This window comes from Scyliorhinus torazame, chromosome 29, assembly GCF_047496885.1.
Source record: "Scyliorhinus torazame isolate Kashiwa2021f chromosome 29, sScyTor2.1, whole genome shotgun sequence".
Lineage (NCBI taxonomy): Eukaryota > Metazoa > Chordata > Chondrichthyes > Carcharhiniformes > Scyliorhinidae > Scyliorhinus > Scyliorhinus torazame.
Window position 1 is genome coordinate 3,487,924 of NC_092735.1, and position 16,164 is coordinate 3,504,087.

The following is a 16,164-nucleotide window of genomic DNA, read 5'->3' on the forward strand; positions in this document are numbered from 1 at the left end:
TCGCCCCTCTCATTTGTAAATACAGAAGAAAAGTACTCGTTCAAGACCTCTCCTATCTCTTCAGACTCAATACACAATCTCCCGCTACTGTCCTTGATCGGACCGACCCTCGCTCTAGTCATTCTCATATTTCTCACATATGTGTAAAAGGCCTTGGGGTTTTCCTTGATCCTACCCGCCAAAGATTGTTCATGCCCTCTCTTAGCTCTCCTAATCCCTTTCTTCAGTTCCCTCCTGGCTATCTTGTATCCCTCCAATGCCCTGTCTGAACCTTGTTTCCTCAGCCTTACATAAGTCACCTTTTTCCTCTTAACAAGACATTCAACCTCTCTTGTCAACCATGGTTCCCTCACTCGACCATCTCTTCCCTGCCTGACAGGGACATACATATCAAGGACACGTAGCACCTGTTCCTTGAACAAGTTCCACATTTCACTTGTGTCCTTCCCTGCCAGCCTATGTTCCCAACTTATGCACTTCAATTCTTGTCTGACAACATCGTATTTACCCTTCCCCCAATTGTAAAGTTTGCCCTGTTGCACGTACCTATCCCTCTCCATTACTAAAGTGAAAGTCACAGAATTGTGGTCACTATCTCCAAAATGCTCCCCCACTAACAAATCTATCACTTGCCCTGGCTCATTACCCAGTACTAAATCCAATATTGCCCCTCCTCTGGTCGGACAATCTACATACTGCGTTAGAAAAGCTTCCTGGACACACTGCACAAACACCACCCCATCCAAACTATTTGATCTAAAGAGTTTCCACTCAATATTTGGGAAGTTAAAGTCGCCCATGACCACTACCCTATGACTTCTGCACCTTTCCAAAATGTTTCCCAATCTGTTCCTCCACATCTCTGCTACTATTGGGGGGCCTATAGAAAACTCCTAACAAGGTGACTGCTCCTTTTCTATTTCTGACTTCAACCCATACTACCTCAATAGGCTGATACTCCTCGAACTGCCTTTCTGCAGCTGTTATACTATCTCTAATTAATAATGCCACCCCCCACCTCTTTTACCACCCTCCCTAATCTTATTGAAACATCTATAACCAGGGACCTCCAACAACCATTTCTGCCCCTCTTCTATCCAAGTTTCCGTGATGGCCACCACATCGTAGTCCCAAGTACCGATCCATGCCTTAAGTTCACCCACCTTATTCCTGATGCTTCTTGCGTTGAAGTATACACACTTCAACCCCTCTCCGTGCCTGCAAGTACTCTCCTTTGTCAGTGTTCCCTTCCCCACTGCCTCATTACACGCTTTGGCGTCCTGAATATCGGCTACCTTAGTTGCTGGACTACAAATCCGGTTCCCATTTCCCTGCCAAATTAGTTTAAACCCTCCCGAAGAGTACTAGAAAACCTCCCTCCCAGGATATTGGTGCTCCTCTGGTTCAGATGCAACCCGTCCTGCTTGTACAGGTCCCACCTTCCCCAGAATGCACTCCAATTATCCAAATACCTGAAGCCCTCCCTCCTACACCATTCCTGCAGCCACGTGTTCAACTGCACTCTCTCCCTATTCCTAGCCTCGCTATCACGTGGCACCGGCAACAAACCAGAGATGACAACTCTGTCTGTCCTGTCTTTTAACTTCCAGCCTAACTCCCTAAACTTGTTTATTACCTCCACACCCCTTTTCCTACCTATGTCGTTGGTACCAATGTGCACCGCGACTTCTGGCTGCTCCCCCTCCCCTTTAAGGATCCTGAAGACACGATCCGAGACAACCCTGACCCTGGCACCCGGGAGGCAACATACCTTCCGGGAGTCTCGCTCACGACCACAGAATCTCCTATCTATTCCCCTAACCATTGAATCTCCTACAACTATTGCTTTTCTATTCTCCCCCCTTCCCTTCTGAGCCCCAGAGCCAGACTCAGTGCCAGAGACCTGGCCGCTAGGGCCTTCCCCCGGTAGGTCATCCCCCCCAACAGCATCCAAAACGGTATACTTGTTTTGAAGGGGAACGGCCACGAGGGATCCCTGCACTTTCTGCCTGTTTGGTTTTTTCCCCCTGACTGTAACCCAGCTATTCTTGTCCTGTACCTTGGGTGTGGTTACCTCCTTGTAACTCTTCTCAATCACCCCCTCTGCCTCCCGGATGATCCGAAGTTCATCCAGCTTCAGCTCCAGTTCCCTAACACGGTCTTTGAGGAGCTGAAGTTGGGTGCACTTCCCGCAGGTATAGTCAGTGGGGACACCGGTGGTATCCCTCACCACCCACATCCTACAGGAGGAGCATGTAACTGGCCTAGCCTCCATCCCCTCTTACCTGACAGAATATAGCTGCCCTGTGGACCAACTGGACCTCCGCCCTCCGACTCTGCTCCCAGTCAGCTACACTTTCTGTAAACTCATGGCTCTCTTCGCACTCTTTGCGGAAATGTCGGAAACAAAATTCTTACTCCCTCCTCACCTAACTCCCTCGGTCACCAAACTCTCACTATCGCACTCAAATGCACCAAATTCAGCACTCAGTGCAAACAAAGTCTGCACTGTAGGGGATCACGTTTATACTGTCAATCTAGCCTCTGAAAACTAGCCTAATCCAATTAACTAATTAACAAGCTCCAGCTGCAAGTGCCTACAAGTAGAAGCTTTGTTTAAAGCTGATTGAAAATTCACCTTCTTCTAAACCAAGCTTTCAGAGGCTAGATTCACAGTATAAAAGTGATCCACTACAATGCAGACTTTGTTTGCACTGAGTGCTGAATTTGGTGCGTTTGAGTGCGATAGTGAGAGTTTGGTGACCGAGGGAGTGCTGAATTTCGTACTTTTTGAGTGCTATAGTAAGAGTTTGGTGACCGAGGGAGTTAGGTGAGGAGAGAGTAAGGTGCTCCTTTCATTTGGTTTCCGACATTTCCGCAAAGGATGTACAACTGCGCCATTCATCACGGAAGCGCCGGTCTCCTTCTCGTTACACGCCGCCTGATCCAGCGCCGCGTGCAAATGGTGTCCGGCCTGCGGCCAAACGAGTCCGACGCCCTCCTTCGCCAGGGTCTTCGGTGGATTCCTTGGACTTTGGGGGGGAGGGATGTTATAACCTGCCTACTTACCATTGGCTGGGGACTAATGACTATCCCACAATCCTGTGGGAGTATGAGCTTCCCCAATGAGGGGGGCGGAGAAACCATTAGTAAACTCCTAGTATAAATAAAGCTGGCCAGTTCAGGAACCAGCAGGAAGGAGTATGTAGCAAGGGAAGTTACTGCTACTGTTATGTATATATGTTATAGTAAATAAATGTTATTACTTTGTATCCTTAAAACTCGTGCTGGATTCTTCGTGGCCCTCACAAAACTGGCGACGAGGGTTAAAGTGAATAGCTGTCTACACTGCTGAAGCCACCTCCCTGGATTTTTGTTGGATACAGGTTGGAAGTTGTTTTCTATTATACCATGCCTCTGTACGGACGTTTGGATGTTTTTGATGCTGCGCTGGAAAGCTGGAACCAGTACACACAACGGATGCGTTACTATTTCCGGGCAAACAATATCACTGAAAACGAGCGCCAGGTGGTCATATTGCTCACCGCCTGCGGGCCGCATACGTTTGGGGTGATTAGGAGCCTTACGTACCCAGCTGCGCCGGACACCAAAACGTTTGACGAACTTGTGAATATAGTGGGGCAACACTTTAACCCAACCCCGTCCACGATAGTCCAGCGTTACCGGTTTAATACCGCTGAGAGGACCCCTGGAGAATCCCTTGCCGATTTTTTATCCAGGCTACGCGGGATTGCGGAATACTGTGACTATGGTGAGACCTTGTCAGAAATGTTACGCGACCGTTTGGTTTGCGGTATTAACAATGCGGCCACCCAGAGAAAGTTGTTAGCGGAGCCAACATTGACTTTTCAACAGGCCATTCAAGTAGTATTGTCCTGAGAGAGCGCAGAGCGAGGAGTACAGGAACTACAGGGAATGGAAGTGCACGCCTTGGGGCGCAACCCCTTCCGTCCAAAAACGTCCCCCCGCACTCCTGCGGTACCTTGGGCGAGGCAACGTCCGGACCTACGCCAGTGGCCGTCGGACATTCTTCCCCGAAGGGCGCCTTCTCCAGAGCCAATGGATGAGGAGCCATGTCCGTGTCAGACTTGTAGGCGCCGACCCCGTTGCGGATGACGGTCCTGGGGACGCCAGAGGCGCCGTCGTTCCGACCGAAACTGGGACCAGCCCAGGGGCCGTAACTGGGACCAGCCCAGAGGCCGTACCTTCCATGTGGATGAACCTGCGGCGACTACTCCTGAGGACGTGGAGACGGAGGACAACTGCCTGCAGCTGCATTGCGTGGCAGCTCCCCGTGTGGCCCCCATTAAGGTGACAGTACGGGTCAATGGCCACCCGCTTGAGATGGAGTTGGATACTGGCACAGCGGTCTCCGTGATCGCCCAGAGGACATTCGACCGCATCAAGCAGGGTATACAGACCCTTACATTAACTGACTCACAGGCCAGGTTGGCCACCTACACGGGGGAACCACTGGACATTGCAGGAACTACAATGACCCCTGTTGTCTATGGACGCCAGGAGGGGCGTTTCCCACTTCTCGTGGTGCGCGGCCATGGGCCCAGCCTGTTGGGTCGGGACTGGTTGCGCCATTTGCGGTTGCAATGACAGCACATCCTCCAAACAGTTTCTGGAGGGTTGACTGAGGTGCTAGGACGATACCCAGATGTATTCCAGCCTGGTTTGGGGAAAATATAAGGGGCCATAGCCCGTATCCAAGTTGAACCAGGAGCCACGCCGCGCTATTTCCGGGCGCGCCCAGTGCCTTACGCCTTGCTCGAGAAGGTAGAAGGAGAGCTCACTCGTTTGGAGAGTTTGGGTATTATCAGGCCCGTCCGTTTTGCTGACTGGGCAGCACCAATTGTACCTGTAATGAAGCCAGATGCCACAGTTCGCTTGTGTGGCGACTATAAACTTACAGTGAATACGGTTTCCCGACTCGACCGATATCCAATGCCTCGCATAGAGGATCTCTACGCAAAGTTTGCAGGTGGACTCTCGTTCACAAAATTAGATATGAGTCACGCCTACCTGCAGTTGGAGCTGGACCCTGCCTCCCGACCATATGTAACGATTAATACACACCGGGGCCTGTATGAATATACACGGTTGCCTTTTGGAGTATCCTCTGCCTGCGCAATTTTTCAACGTGTTTGGAGGGCATTTTGAGAGGTTTACCACATGTGGCTGTCTACCTAGATGACGTTTTGATTACAGGGACGTCGGAACAGGAACATTTGGAAAATCTGGAGGCTGTCCTTAGACACCTTTCGGAGGCTGGAGTCCGTTAACGTCGCACAAAGTGCGTATTTCAGGCGAAGGAAGTAGTCTACCTAGGTTATCGGGTGGACCGCGAAGGTCTGCACCCCGTCGCAGAGAAGGTGCGTGCAATTCAACAGGCCCCCGCCCCGACTGACACTTCGCATCTTCGTTCTTTTCTCGGTCTCGTAAACTATTACGGGAAGTTCCTCCCCAATCTGGCAACTACGCTGGCCCCCTTACACCTTCTGCGAAAGAAAAATCACACCTGGGTTTGGGGTCAGCCGCAAGAAACCGCTTTCCGGCGGGTAAAGCAACAATTGTCGTCGTCTGGGTTACTAGCCCACTATGATCCTGGAAAGCCTTTGCTCGTCACATGTGATAAGACCATAAGACAGAGGAGCGGAAGTAAGGCCATTCGGCCCATCGAGTCCACTCCGCCATTCAATCATGGCTGATTTCAACTCCATTTACCCGCTCTCTCTCCATAGCCCTTAATTCCTCGAGAAATCAAGAATTTATCAACTTCTGTCTTAAAGACACTCAACGTCCCGGCCTCCACCGCCCTCTGTGGCAATGAATTCCAGACCCACCACTCTCTGGCTGAAGAAATTTCTCCTCATCTCTGTTCTAAAGTGACTCCCTTTTATTCTAAGGCTGTGCCCCCGGGTCCTAGTCTCCCCTGCTAATGGAAACAACTTCCCTACATCCACCCTATCTAAGCCATTCATTATCTTGTAAGTTTCTATTAGATCTCCCCTCAACCTCCTAAACTCCAATGAATATAATCCCAGGATTCTCAGACGTTCATCGTATGTTAGGCCTACCATTCCTGGGATCATCCGTGTGAATCTCCGCTGGACCCGCTCCAGTGCCAGTATGTCCTTCCTGAGGTGTGGGGCCCAAAATTGCTCACAGTATTCTAAATGGGGCCTAACTAATGCTTTATAAAGCTTCAGAAGTACATCCCTGCTTTGAGATTACAAGCCTCTTGAGATGAATGACAACATTGCATTTGCTTTCTTAATTACGGACTCAACCTGCAAGTTTACCTTCAAAGAATCCTGGACTAGGACTCCCAAGTCCCTTTGCACTTCAGCATTATGAATTTTGTCACCGTTTAGAAAATAGTCCATGCCTCTATTTTTTTTTCCAAAGTGCAAGACCTCGCACTTGCCCATGTTGAATTTCATCAGCCATTTCTTGGACCACTCTCCTAAACTGTCTAAATCTTTCTGCAGCCTCCCCACCTCCTCCATACTACCTGCCCCTCCACCTATCTTTGTATCATCGGCAAACTTAGCCAGGATGCCCCCAGTCCCGTCATCTAGATCGTTGATATATAAAGAGAACAGCTGTGGCCACAACACTGAACCCTGCGGGACACCACTCGTCACCGGTTGCCATTCCGAAAAAGAACCTTTTATCCCAACTCTCTGCCTTCTGCCTGACAGCCAATCGTCAATCCATGTTAGTACCTTGCCTCGAATACCATGGGCCCTTATTTTACTCAACAGTCTCCCGTGAGGCACCTTATCAAAGGTCTTTTGGAAGTCAAGATAGATAACATCCATTGGCTCTCCTTGGTCTAACCTATTTGTTATCTCTCCAAAGAACTCTAACAGGTTTGTCAGGCACGACCTCCCCTTACTAAATCCATGCTGACTTGTCCTAATCCGACCCTGCACTTCCAAGAATTTAGAAATCTCATCCTTAACAATGGATTCTAAAATCTTGCCAACAACCGAGATTAGGCTAATTGGCCTATAATTTTCCATCTTTTTCCTTGTTCCCTTCTTGAACAGGGGGGTTACAACAGCGATTTTCCAATCCTCTGGGACTTTCCCCGTGATGCATCCCCGTATGGTATTGGGGCTGTCCTGTCCCACAAGATGGAGAACGGGGCCGAGCGACCGATAGCTTTCGCCTCCCGCACATTGACTGCAGCAGAGAAAAAATACGCGCAGATCGAGAAGGAGGGCCTGGCAGTGGTTTTTGCGGTGAAACGCTTCCACCAGTACGTGTACGGCCGCCATTTCACTATCGTGACTGATCATAAGCCTCTGCTGGGACTTTTCAGAGAGGATAAGCCAATACCGCCCATTGCTTCTGCACGGATCCAGCGCTGGGCTTTGTTGCTTGCTGCATACGAGTATTCTCTGGAGCACAAACCAGGTACGCAGATAGCAAATGCCGACGCACTGAGCCGATTGCCTTTATCGACTGGCCCCATGTCGACCCCCACGACCGGTGAGGTGGTTGCAACCCTAAATTTTATGGACACCTTGCCTGTCACGGCATCACAGATCCGTGAGTGGACCCAGACGGAGCCAGTCCTGTCAAAGGTTCGGCACATAGTCCTGTATGGTGGGCAGCATAGACAGCTCCCAGGCGAGTTGCGGGCATTTTCCTCCAAGCTGTCAGAATTCAGCGTGGAAGACGGCATCCTCTTGTGGGGGACCCGTGTGATTGTCCCGGAAAAAGGCCAGGAGCTGATACTAAGAGACTTGCACAATGGGCATCCAGGCGTGACCAAAATGAAAATGTTGGCCCGGAGTTATGTCTGGTGGCCAGGCCTCGACACCGACATTGAGAAGGTGGCCCAAAACTGCTCCATTTGCCAGGAGCACCAGAAGCTTCTGCCGGCCGCGCCCCTACATCACTGGGAATGGCCAGGGCGGCCTTGGGCACGCTTGCATGCAGATTTCGCAGGCCCTTTTCAAGAATCCATGTTCCTTCTATTAATCGACGCCCAGTCTAAATGGCTAGAGGTGCATAAGATGCAGGGGACAGCGTCCTGCGCAACAATTGAAAAGATGCGTTTATCGTTTAGTACGCATGGCCTCCCCGAGGTGCTGGTCACGGATAACGGCACTCCATTCACGAGTGAGGAGTTTGCGAGGTTCACGAAGATGAACGGCATCCGCCATATCCGCACTGCCCCTTACCACCCGGCTTCAAATGGGTTGGCAGAGCGCGCAGTGCAGACATTCAAAAGAGGCCTGAAGAAGCAGTCTTCCGGATCAATGGGCACGAGACTGGCTCGCTTTTTGTTTACGTACAGGACCACCCCCCATGCAGTGACTGGGGTAGCTCCCGCAGAACTCCTAATGGGCCGGAGACTTCGCACCCGCCTTAGTATGGTTTTCCCGGACATTGGCGCAAAAGTACGCCGCACACAAGAACGGCAGGGACCGGGATTGTCTCGGCATCGTCCGATTCGGCAGTTTGCGCCCGGTGACCCAGTATTCGTGCGGAATTTTGCTGGTGGTGCCCAATGGGTTCCTGGTGTAATCTTTCGCCAAACGGGCCCTCTATCTTACCAAGTGCAAGCCCAGGGTCGTCTCCAGCGAAAACATGTAGACCACGTTCGGTCCAGAAGATCATCCCCTCAAAAGATTCCCCGCCCCCGGAGCTCATTTCAACAGCCGCAGAGACCAGAGACAAGGGAAGGTAGTCCTCACAATCTTCCACTGGTGCCTCACTCGAAGCCTGCGCAGGTCGTTACGGGACCGAATGGAGATAGAGACGCTGATATGACGGAGGCAGCAGACTCTGACTCCGAGATGGAGACACAGGGTGCATCAGAGGGGGAATCCTCGGGTCCACAGGCCGTGGATGTACAACTGTGCCATTCATCACGGAAGCGCCGGTCTCCGTCTCGTTACACACCGCCTGATCCAGCGCCGCGTGCAAATGGCGTCCGGCCTGCGGCCAAACGAGTCCGACGCCTTCCTTCGCCAGGGTCTTCGGTGGATTCCTTGGACTTTGGGGGGGAGGGATGTCATAACCTGCCTACTTACCATTGGCTGGGGACTAATGACTATCCCACAATCCTGTGGGAGTATGAGCTTCCCCAATGAGGGGGGCGGAGAAACCACTAGTAAACTCCTAGTATAAATAAGCTGGCCAGTTCAGGAACCAGCAGGAAGCAGTATGTAGCAAGGGAAGTTACTGCTACTGTTATGTATATATGTTATAGTAAATAAATGTTATTACTTTGTATCCTTAAAACTCGTGCTGGATTCTTCGGGACCCTCACAAAAGCAGGGGAATGGGAACCGGATTTGTAGTCCAGCAACTACGGTAGCCGATATTCAGGACGCCAAAGCGTGTAATGAGGCAGTGGGGAAGGGAACACTGACAAAGGAGAGTACTTGCAGGCACGGAGATGGGTTGAAGTGTGTATACTTCAACGCAAGAAGCATCAGGAATAAGGTGGGTGAACTTAAGGCATGGATCGGTACTTGGGACTACGATGTGGTGGCCATCACGGAAACTTGGATAGAAGAGGGGCAGAAATGGTGTTGGAGGTCCCTGGTTATAGATGTTTCAATAAGATTAGGGAGGGTGGTAAAAGAGGTGGGGGGGGGGGTGGCATTGTTAATTAGAGATAGTATAACAGCTGCAGAAAGGCAGTTCAGGGAGTATCAGCCTAATGACGTAGTATGGGTTGAAGTCAGAAATAGGGAAGGAGCAGTCACCTTGTTAGGAGTTTTCTATAGGCCCCCCAATAGTAGCAGAGATGTGGAGGAACAGATTGGGAAACAGATTTTGGAAAGGTGCAGAAGTCACTGGGTAGTAGTCATGGGTGACTTTAACTTCCCAAATATTGAGTGGAAATTCTTTAGATCAAATAGTTTGGATGGGGCGGTGTTTGTGCAGTGTGTCCAGGAAGCTTTTCTAACACAGTATGTCGATTGTCCAACCAGAGGAGGGGCAATATTGGATTTAGTACTTGGTAATGAACCAGGGCAAGTGATAGATTTGTTAGTGGGGGAGCATTTTGGAGATAGTGACCACAATTCTGTGACTTTCACTTTAGTAATGGAGAGGGATAGGTACGTGCAACAGGGCAAGGTTTACAATTGGGGGAAGGGTAAATACGATGTTGTCAGACAAGAATTGAAGTGCATAAGTTGGGAACATAGGCTGGCAGGGAAGGACACAAGTGAAATTTGGAACTTGTTCAAGGAACAGGTACTACGTGTCCTTGATATGTATGTCCCTGTCAGGCAGGGAAGAGATGGTCGAGTGAGGGAACCATGGTTGACAAGAGAGGTTGAATGTCTTGTTAAGAGGAAAATGGAGACTTATGTAAGGCTGAGGAAACAAGGTTCAGACAGGGCATTGGAGGGATACAAGATAGCCAGGAGGGAACTGAAGAAAGGGATTAGGAGAGCTAAGAGAGGGCATGAACAATCTTTGGTGGGTAGAATCAAGGAAACCCCAAGGCCTTTTACACATATGTGAGAAATATGAGAATGACTAGAGCGAGGGTAGGTCCGATCAAGGACAGTAGCGGGAGATTGTGTGTTGAGTCTGAAGAGATAGGAGAGGTCTTGAACGAGTAGGCTATTGCAGAAAATACGGAGGCTGGGGATTGAGGGTGATTTAGAGATGTGGATCAGAAATTGGCTAGCTGAAAGAAGACAGAGGGTGGTCGTTGATGGGAAATGTTCAGAATGGAGTTCTGTCACAAGTGGAGTACCACAAGGATCTGTTCTGGGGCCGTTGCTGTTTGTCATTTTTATCAATGACCTAGAGGAAGGCGCAGAAGGGTGGGTGAGTAAATTTGCAGACGATACTAAAGTCGGTGGTGTTGTCGATAGTGTGGAAGGAAGTAGCAGGTTACAGAGGGATATAGATAAGCTGCAGTGCTGGGCTGAGAGGTGGCAAATGGAGTTTAATGTCGAGAAGTGTGAGGTGATTCACTTTGGAAGGAATAACAGGAATGTGGAATATTTGGCGAATGGAAAAGTTCTTGAAAGTGTGGATGAGCAGAGGGATCTAGGTGTCCATGTACATAGATCCCTGAAAGTTGCCACCCAGGTTGATAGGGTGGTGAAGAAGGCCTATGGAGTGTTGGCCTTTATTGGTAGAGGGATTGAGTTCCGGAGTCAGGAGGTCATGTTGCAGCTGTACAGAACTCTGGTACGGCCGCATTTGGAGTATTGCGTACAGTTCTGGTCACCGCATTATAGGAAGGACGTGGAGGCTTTGGAACGGGTGCAGAGGAGATTTACCAGGATGTTGCCTGGTATGGAGGGAAAATCTTATGAGGAAAGGCTGATGGACTTGAGGTTGTTTTCGTTAGAGAGAAGAAGGTTAAGAGGAGACTTAATAGAGGCATACAAAATGATCAGAGGGTTAGATAGGGTGGACAGTGAGAGCCTTCTCCCGCGGATGGAAATGGCTAGCACGAGGGGACATAGCCTTAAACTGAGGGGTAATAGATATAGGACAGAGGTCAGGGGTAGGTTCTTTACGCAAAGAGTAGTGAGGCCGTGGAATGCCCTACCTGCTACAGTACTGAACTCGCCAACATTGAGGGCATTTAAAAGTTTATTGGATAAACATATGGATGATAATGGTATAGTGTAGGTTAGATGGCTTTTGTTTCGGTGCAACATCGTGGGCCGAAGGGCCTGTACTGCGCTGTATTGTTCTATGTTCTATGTTCTATGAGTACTTTTCTTCTGTATTTACAAATGAGAGGGGCGATATTGTTGGAGAGGACAGTGTGAAACAGACTGGTAAGCTCGAGGAAATACTTGTTAGGAAGGAAGATGTGTTGGGCATTTTGAAAAACTTGAGGATAGACAAGTCCCCCGGGCCTGACGGGATATATCCAAGGATTCTATGGGAAGCAAGAGATGAAATTGCAGAGCCGTTGGCAATGATCTTTTCGTCCTCACTGTCAACAGGGGTGGTACCAGCGGATTGGAGAGTGGCGAATGTTGTGCCCCTGTTCAAAAAAGGGACTAGGGATAACCCTGGGAATTACAGGTCAGTTACTCTTACTTCGGTGGTAGGCAAAGTAATGGAAAGGGTACTGAAGGATAGGATTTCTGAGCATCTGGAAAGACACTGCTTGATTAGGGATAGTCAGCACGGATTTGTGAGAGGTAGGTCTTGCCTTACAAGTCTTATTAAATCCTTTGAGGAGGTGACCAAGCATGTGGATGAAGGTAAAGCAGTGGATGTAGTGTACATGGATTTTAGTAAGGCATTTGATAAGGTTCCCCATGGTAGGCTTCTGCAGAAAGTAAGGAGGCATGGGATAGTGGGAAATTTGGCCAGTTGGATAACGAACTGGCTAACCAATAGAAGTCAGAGAGTGGTGGTGGATGGCAATTATTCAGCCTGGATCCCAGTTACCAGTGGAGTACCGCAGGGATCAGTTCTGGGTCCTCTGCTGTTTGTGATTTTCATTAATGACTTGGATGAGGGAGTTGAAGGGTGGGTCAGTAAATTTGCAGACGATACGAAGATTGGTGGAGTTGTGGATAGTAAGGAGGGCTGTTGTCGGCTGCAAAGAGACATAGATAGGATGCAGAGCTGGGCTGAGAAGTGGCAGATGGAGTTTAACCCTGAAAAGTGTGAGGTTGTCCATTTTGGAAGGACAAATATGAATGCGGAATACAGGGTTAACGGTAGAGCTCTTGGCAATGTGGAGGAGCAGAGAGATCTTGGGGTCTATGTTCATACATCTTTGAAAGTTGCCACTCAAGTGGATAGAGCTGTGAAGAAGGCCTATGGTGTGCTCGCGTTCATTAACAGAGGGATTGAATTTAAGAGCCGTGAGGTGATGATGCAGCTGTACAAAACTTTGGTAAGGCCACATTTGGAGTACTGTGTACAGTTCTGGTCACCTCATTTTAGGAAAGATGTGGAAGCTTTGGAAAAGGTGCAAAGAAGATTTACCAGGATGTTACCTGGAATGGAGAGTAGGTCTTATGAGGAAAGGTTGAGGGTGCTAGGCCTTTTCTCATTAGAACGGAGAAGGATGAGGGGCGACTTGATAGAGGTTTATAAGATGATCAGGGGAATAGATAGAGTAGACAGTCAGAGACTTTTTCCCCAGGTGGAACAAACCATTACAAGGGGACATAAATTTAAGGTGAAAGGTGGAAGATATAGGAGGGATATCAGAGGTAGGTTCTTTACCCAGAGAGTAGTGGGGGCATGGAATGCACTGCCTGTGGAAGTAGTTGAGTCGGAAATATTAGGGACCTTCAAGCAGCTATTGGATCGGTACATGGATTACGGTAAAATAATATAATGTAGATTTATTTGTTCTTAAGGGCAGCACAGTAGCATTGTGGATAGCACAATTGCTTCACAGCTCAGGGTCCCAGGTTCGATTCCGGCTTGGGTCACTGTCTGTGCGGAGTCTGCACGTCCTCCCCGTGTCTGCGTGGGTTTCCTCCGGGTGCTCCGGTTTCCTCCCACAGTCCAAATATGTGCAGGGTAGGTGGATTGGCCAATGATAAATTGCCCTTAGTGTCCACAATTGCCCTTAGTGTTGGGTGGAGGTGTTGAGTTTGGGTAGGGTGCACTTTCCAAGAGCCGGTGCGGACTCAGGGGGCCGAATGGCCTCCTTCTGCACTGTAAATTCAATGATAATCTACGATTAATCTAGGACAAAGGTTCGGCACAACATCGTGGGCCGAAGGGCCTGTTCTGTGCTGTATTTTCTATGTTTTATACTGACTGTGATACTGACTGTGATACTGACTGTGATACTCCCTGTGATACTCCCTGTGATACTGACTGTAATACTCCCTGTGATACTCCCTGTGATACTGACTGTGATACTGACTGTGATACTCCCTGTGATACTCACTGTGATACTGACTGTAATACTCCCTGTGATACTCCCTGTGATACTGACTGTGATACTGACTGTGATACTCCCTGTGATACTCCCTGTGATACTCACTGTGATACTCCCTGTGATACTCACTGTGATACTGACTGTGATACTGACTGTGATACTCCCTGTGATACTCCCTGTGATACTGACTGTAATACTCCCTGTGATACTCCCTGTGATACTGATTGTGATACTCCCTGTGATACTCCTTGTGATACTGACTGTGATGCTCACTGTGATACTGACTGTGATACTCCCTGTGATACTGACTGTGATACTGACTGTGATACTCCCTGTGATACTCCCTGTGATACTGACTGTGATACTGACTGTGATATTCCCTGTGATACTCCCTGTGATACTCCCTGTGATACTGACTGTGATGCTCCCTGTGATACTCCCTGTGATACTCCCTGTGATACTCCTTGTGATACTGACTGTGATGCTCACTGTGATACTGACTGTGATACTCCCTGTGATACTCCCTGTGATACTCCCTGTGATACTGACTGTGATACTGACTGTGATACTGACTGTGATACTCCCTGTGATACTCACTGTGATACTGACTGTGATACTGACTGTGATATTCCCTGTGATACTCCCTGTGATACTGACTGTGAAACTCACTGTGATACTCCCTGTGATACTCCCTGTGATACTGACTGTGATACTGACTGCGATACTCACTGTGATACTCCCTGTGATACTCCCTGTGATACTCCCTGTGATACTGACTGTGATGCTCCCTGTGATACTCCCTGTGATACTCCCTGTGATACTCCCTGTGATACTCCCTGTGATACTGACTGTGATGCTCCCTGTGATACTCCCTGTGATATTCCCTGTGATGCTCCCTGTGATACTCCCTGTGATACTCCCTGTGATACTGACTGTGATGCTCCCTGTGATACTCCCTGTGATACTTACCCGTTGCCCCAGGAGTCGTGCACCCACGGGGACCTCAGTCACAGGGTGGGAATCACAGCAGGGCCGCCTCCAGTCCTGCTGCACCATCTGGGGATCCACCTTAATGTAGCGCCAGTGCCCAAAAGGCCAGAAAGATGGACACCAGTTGGGTTGACAGAGGTGCAGGATAGCGATAGGGGCTGGCAGACAGCCCTGTACATGTATGTTACCAAAAAGAAAATGCTGGGAATTCTCAGCAGGTCTGGCAGCATCTGTAGGAGAGAAAAGAGCCAACGTTTCGAGTCCAGCTTATCCATTGTCAAAGCTTTGTGAAAAGGCCGTCTGGGCTCAAAACATTGGCTCCTTTCTCTCCCTACAGATGCTGCCGGACCTGCTGAGATTTTCCAGCATTTTCTCTTTGGTTTCAGATTCCAGCATCCGCAGTAATTTGCTTTTACCCTGTATGTACAATAAACACCTGTTCGCACTGTCGCACCCTGCCTCGGGGCTCCGTCAGAAGCCTGTGAGGGCTGGGCTGGCCGGAGAGGGGAGGGGCTGGAGGATGGGCAGATGTTGGGGATGGGCATGGGCCGAGGACCCCAGTTCAGGCAGTGCTCACCATTCCTGTGTTCCACCCCCATCTGCCCCCCACCCCCCCAGCTCCCCCACCCCGCGGATTGATGGCACCGTGTGATGGAATGGCCAGCGCACATGCAGGCATCACCCAGGCGGACGGAGGATAGTGCTCCCGTGGGCAGGAGTCAGACATTGTCAAACGATGCGGAGCACCGGAGCTCATGGCAGAGCGGGTTGTCATCATCCTCCATCCCATAGACCAGACCCGCCGTCACTGCCAACCCAGGGCCCCCACCCCGTAGTGAGGTAGGGAGGAATCACGGAGGGGGTTGCAGGGGAGAATGTTGTGTATTGGATGGTGTTCAGAGGAGGGCTGGTCGGCTGGGCGGGGGTGGGGTAGGATGGCCGTGCCACTGGTCAGTCACCCTGGTCAGTCACCATGGAGACACTCAGCTCATCCCATGCATATCAGCCCTCGCGCACACATTGTGCGCATCCCGTGCCTCCACGGGCCCGATGCTCTCCCCATCCCCGTCCTCCCTGACATCCTCTTCGTCAGGCGAGGCGCAGCATTCATCCCCCTCCTCCAGCCCGTCGCCCCTCTGCTGCGCGATGTTGTGGAGGACGCAGCAGACCGCCAGGATGCAGGCGACCCTCCCAGCGCTGTACTGCAGGGCCCCTCCAGAGCGGTCCAGGCACCTGAACCGCACCTTCAGGCGGCCGAAGCAGCGCTCGATCAC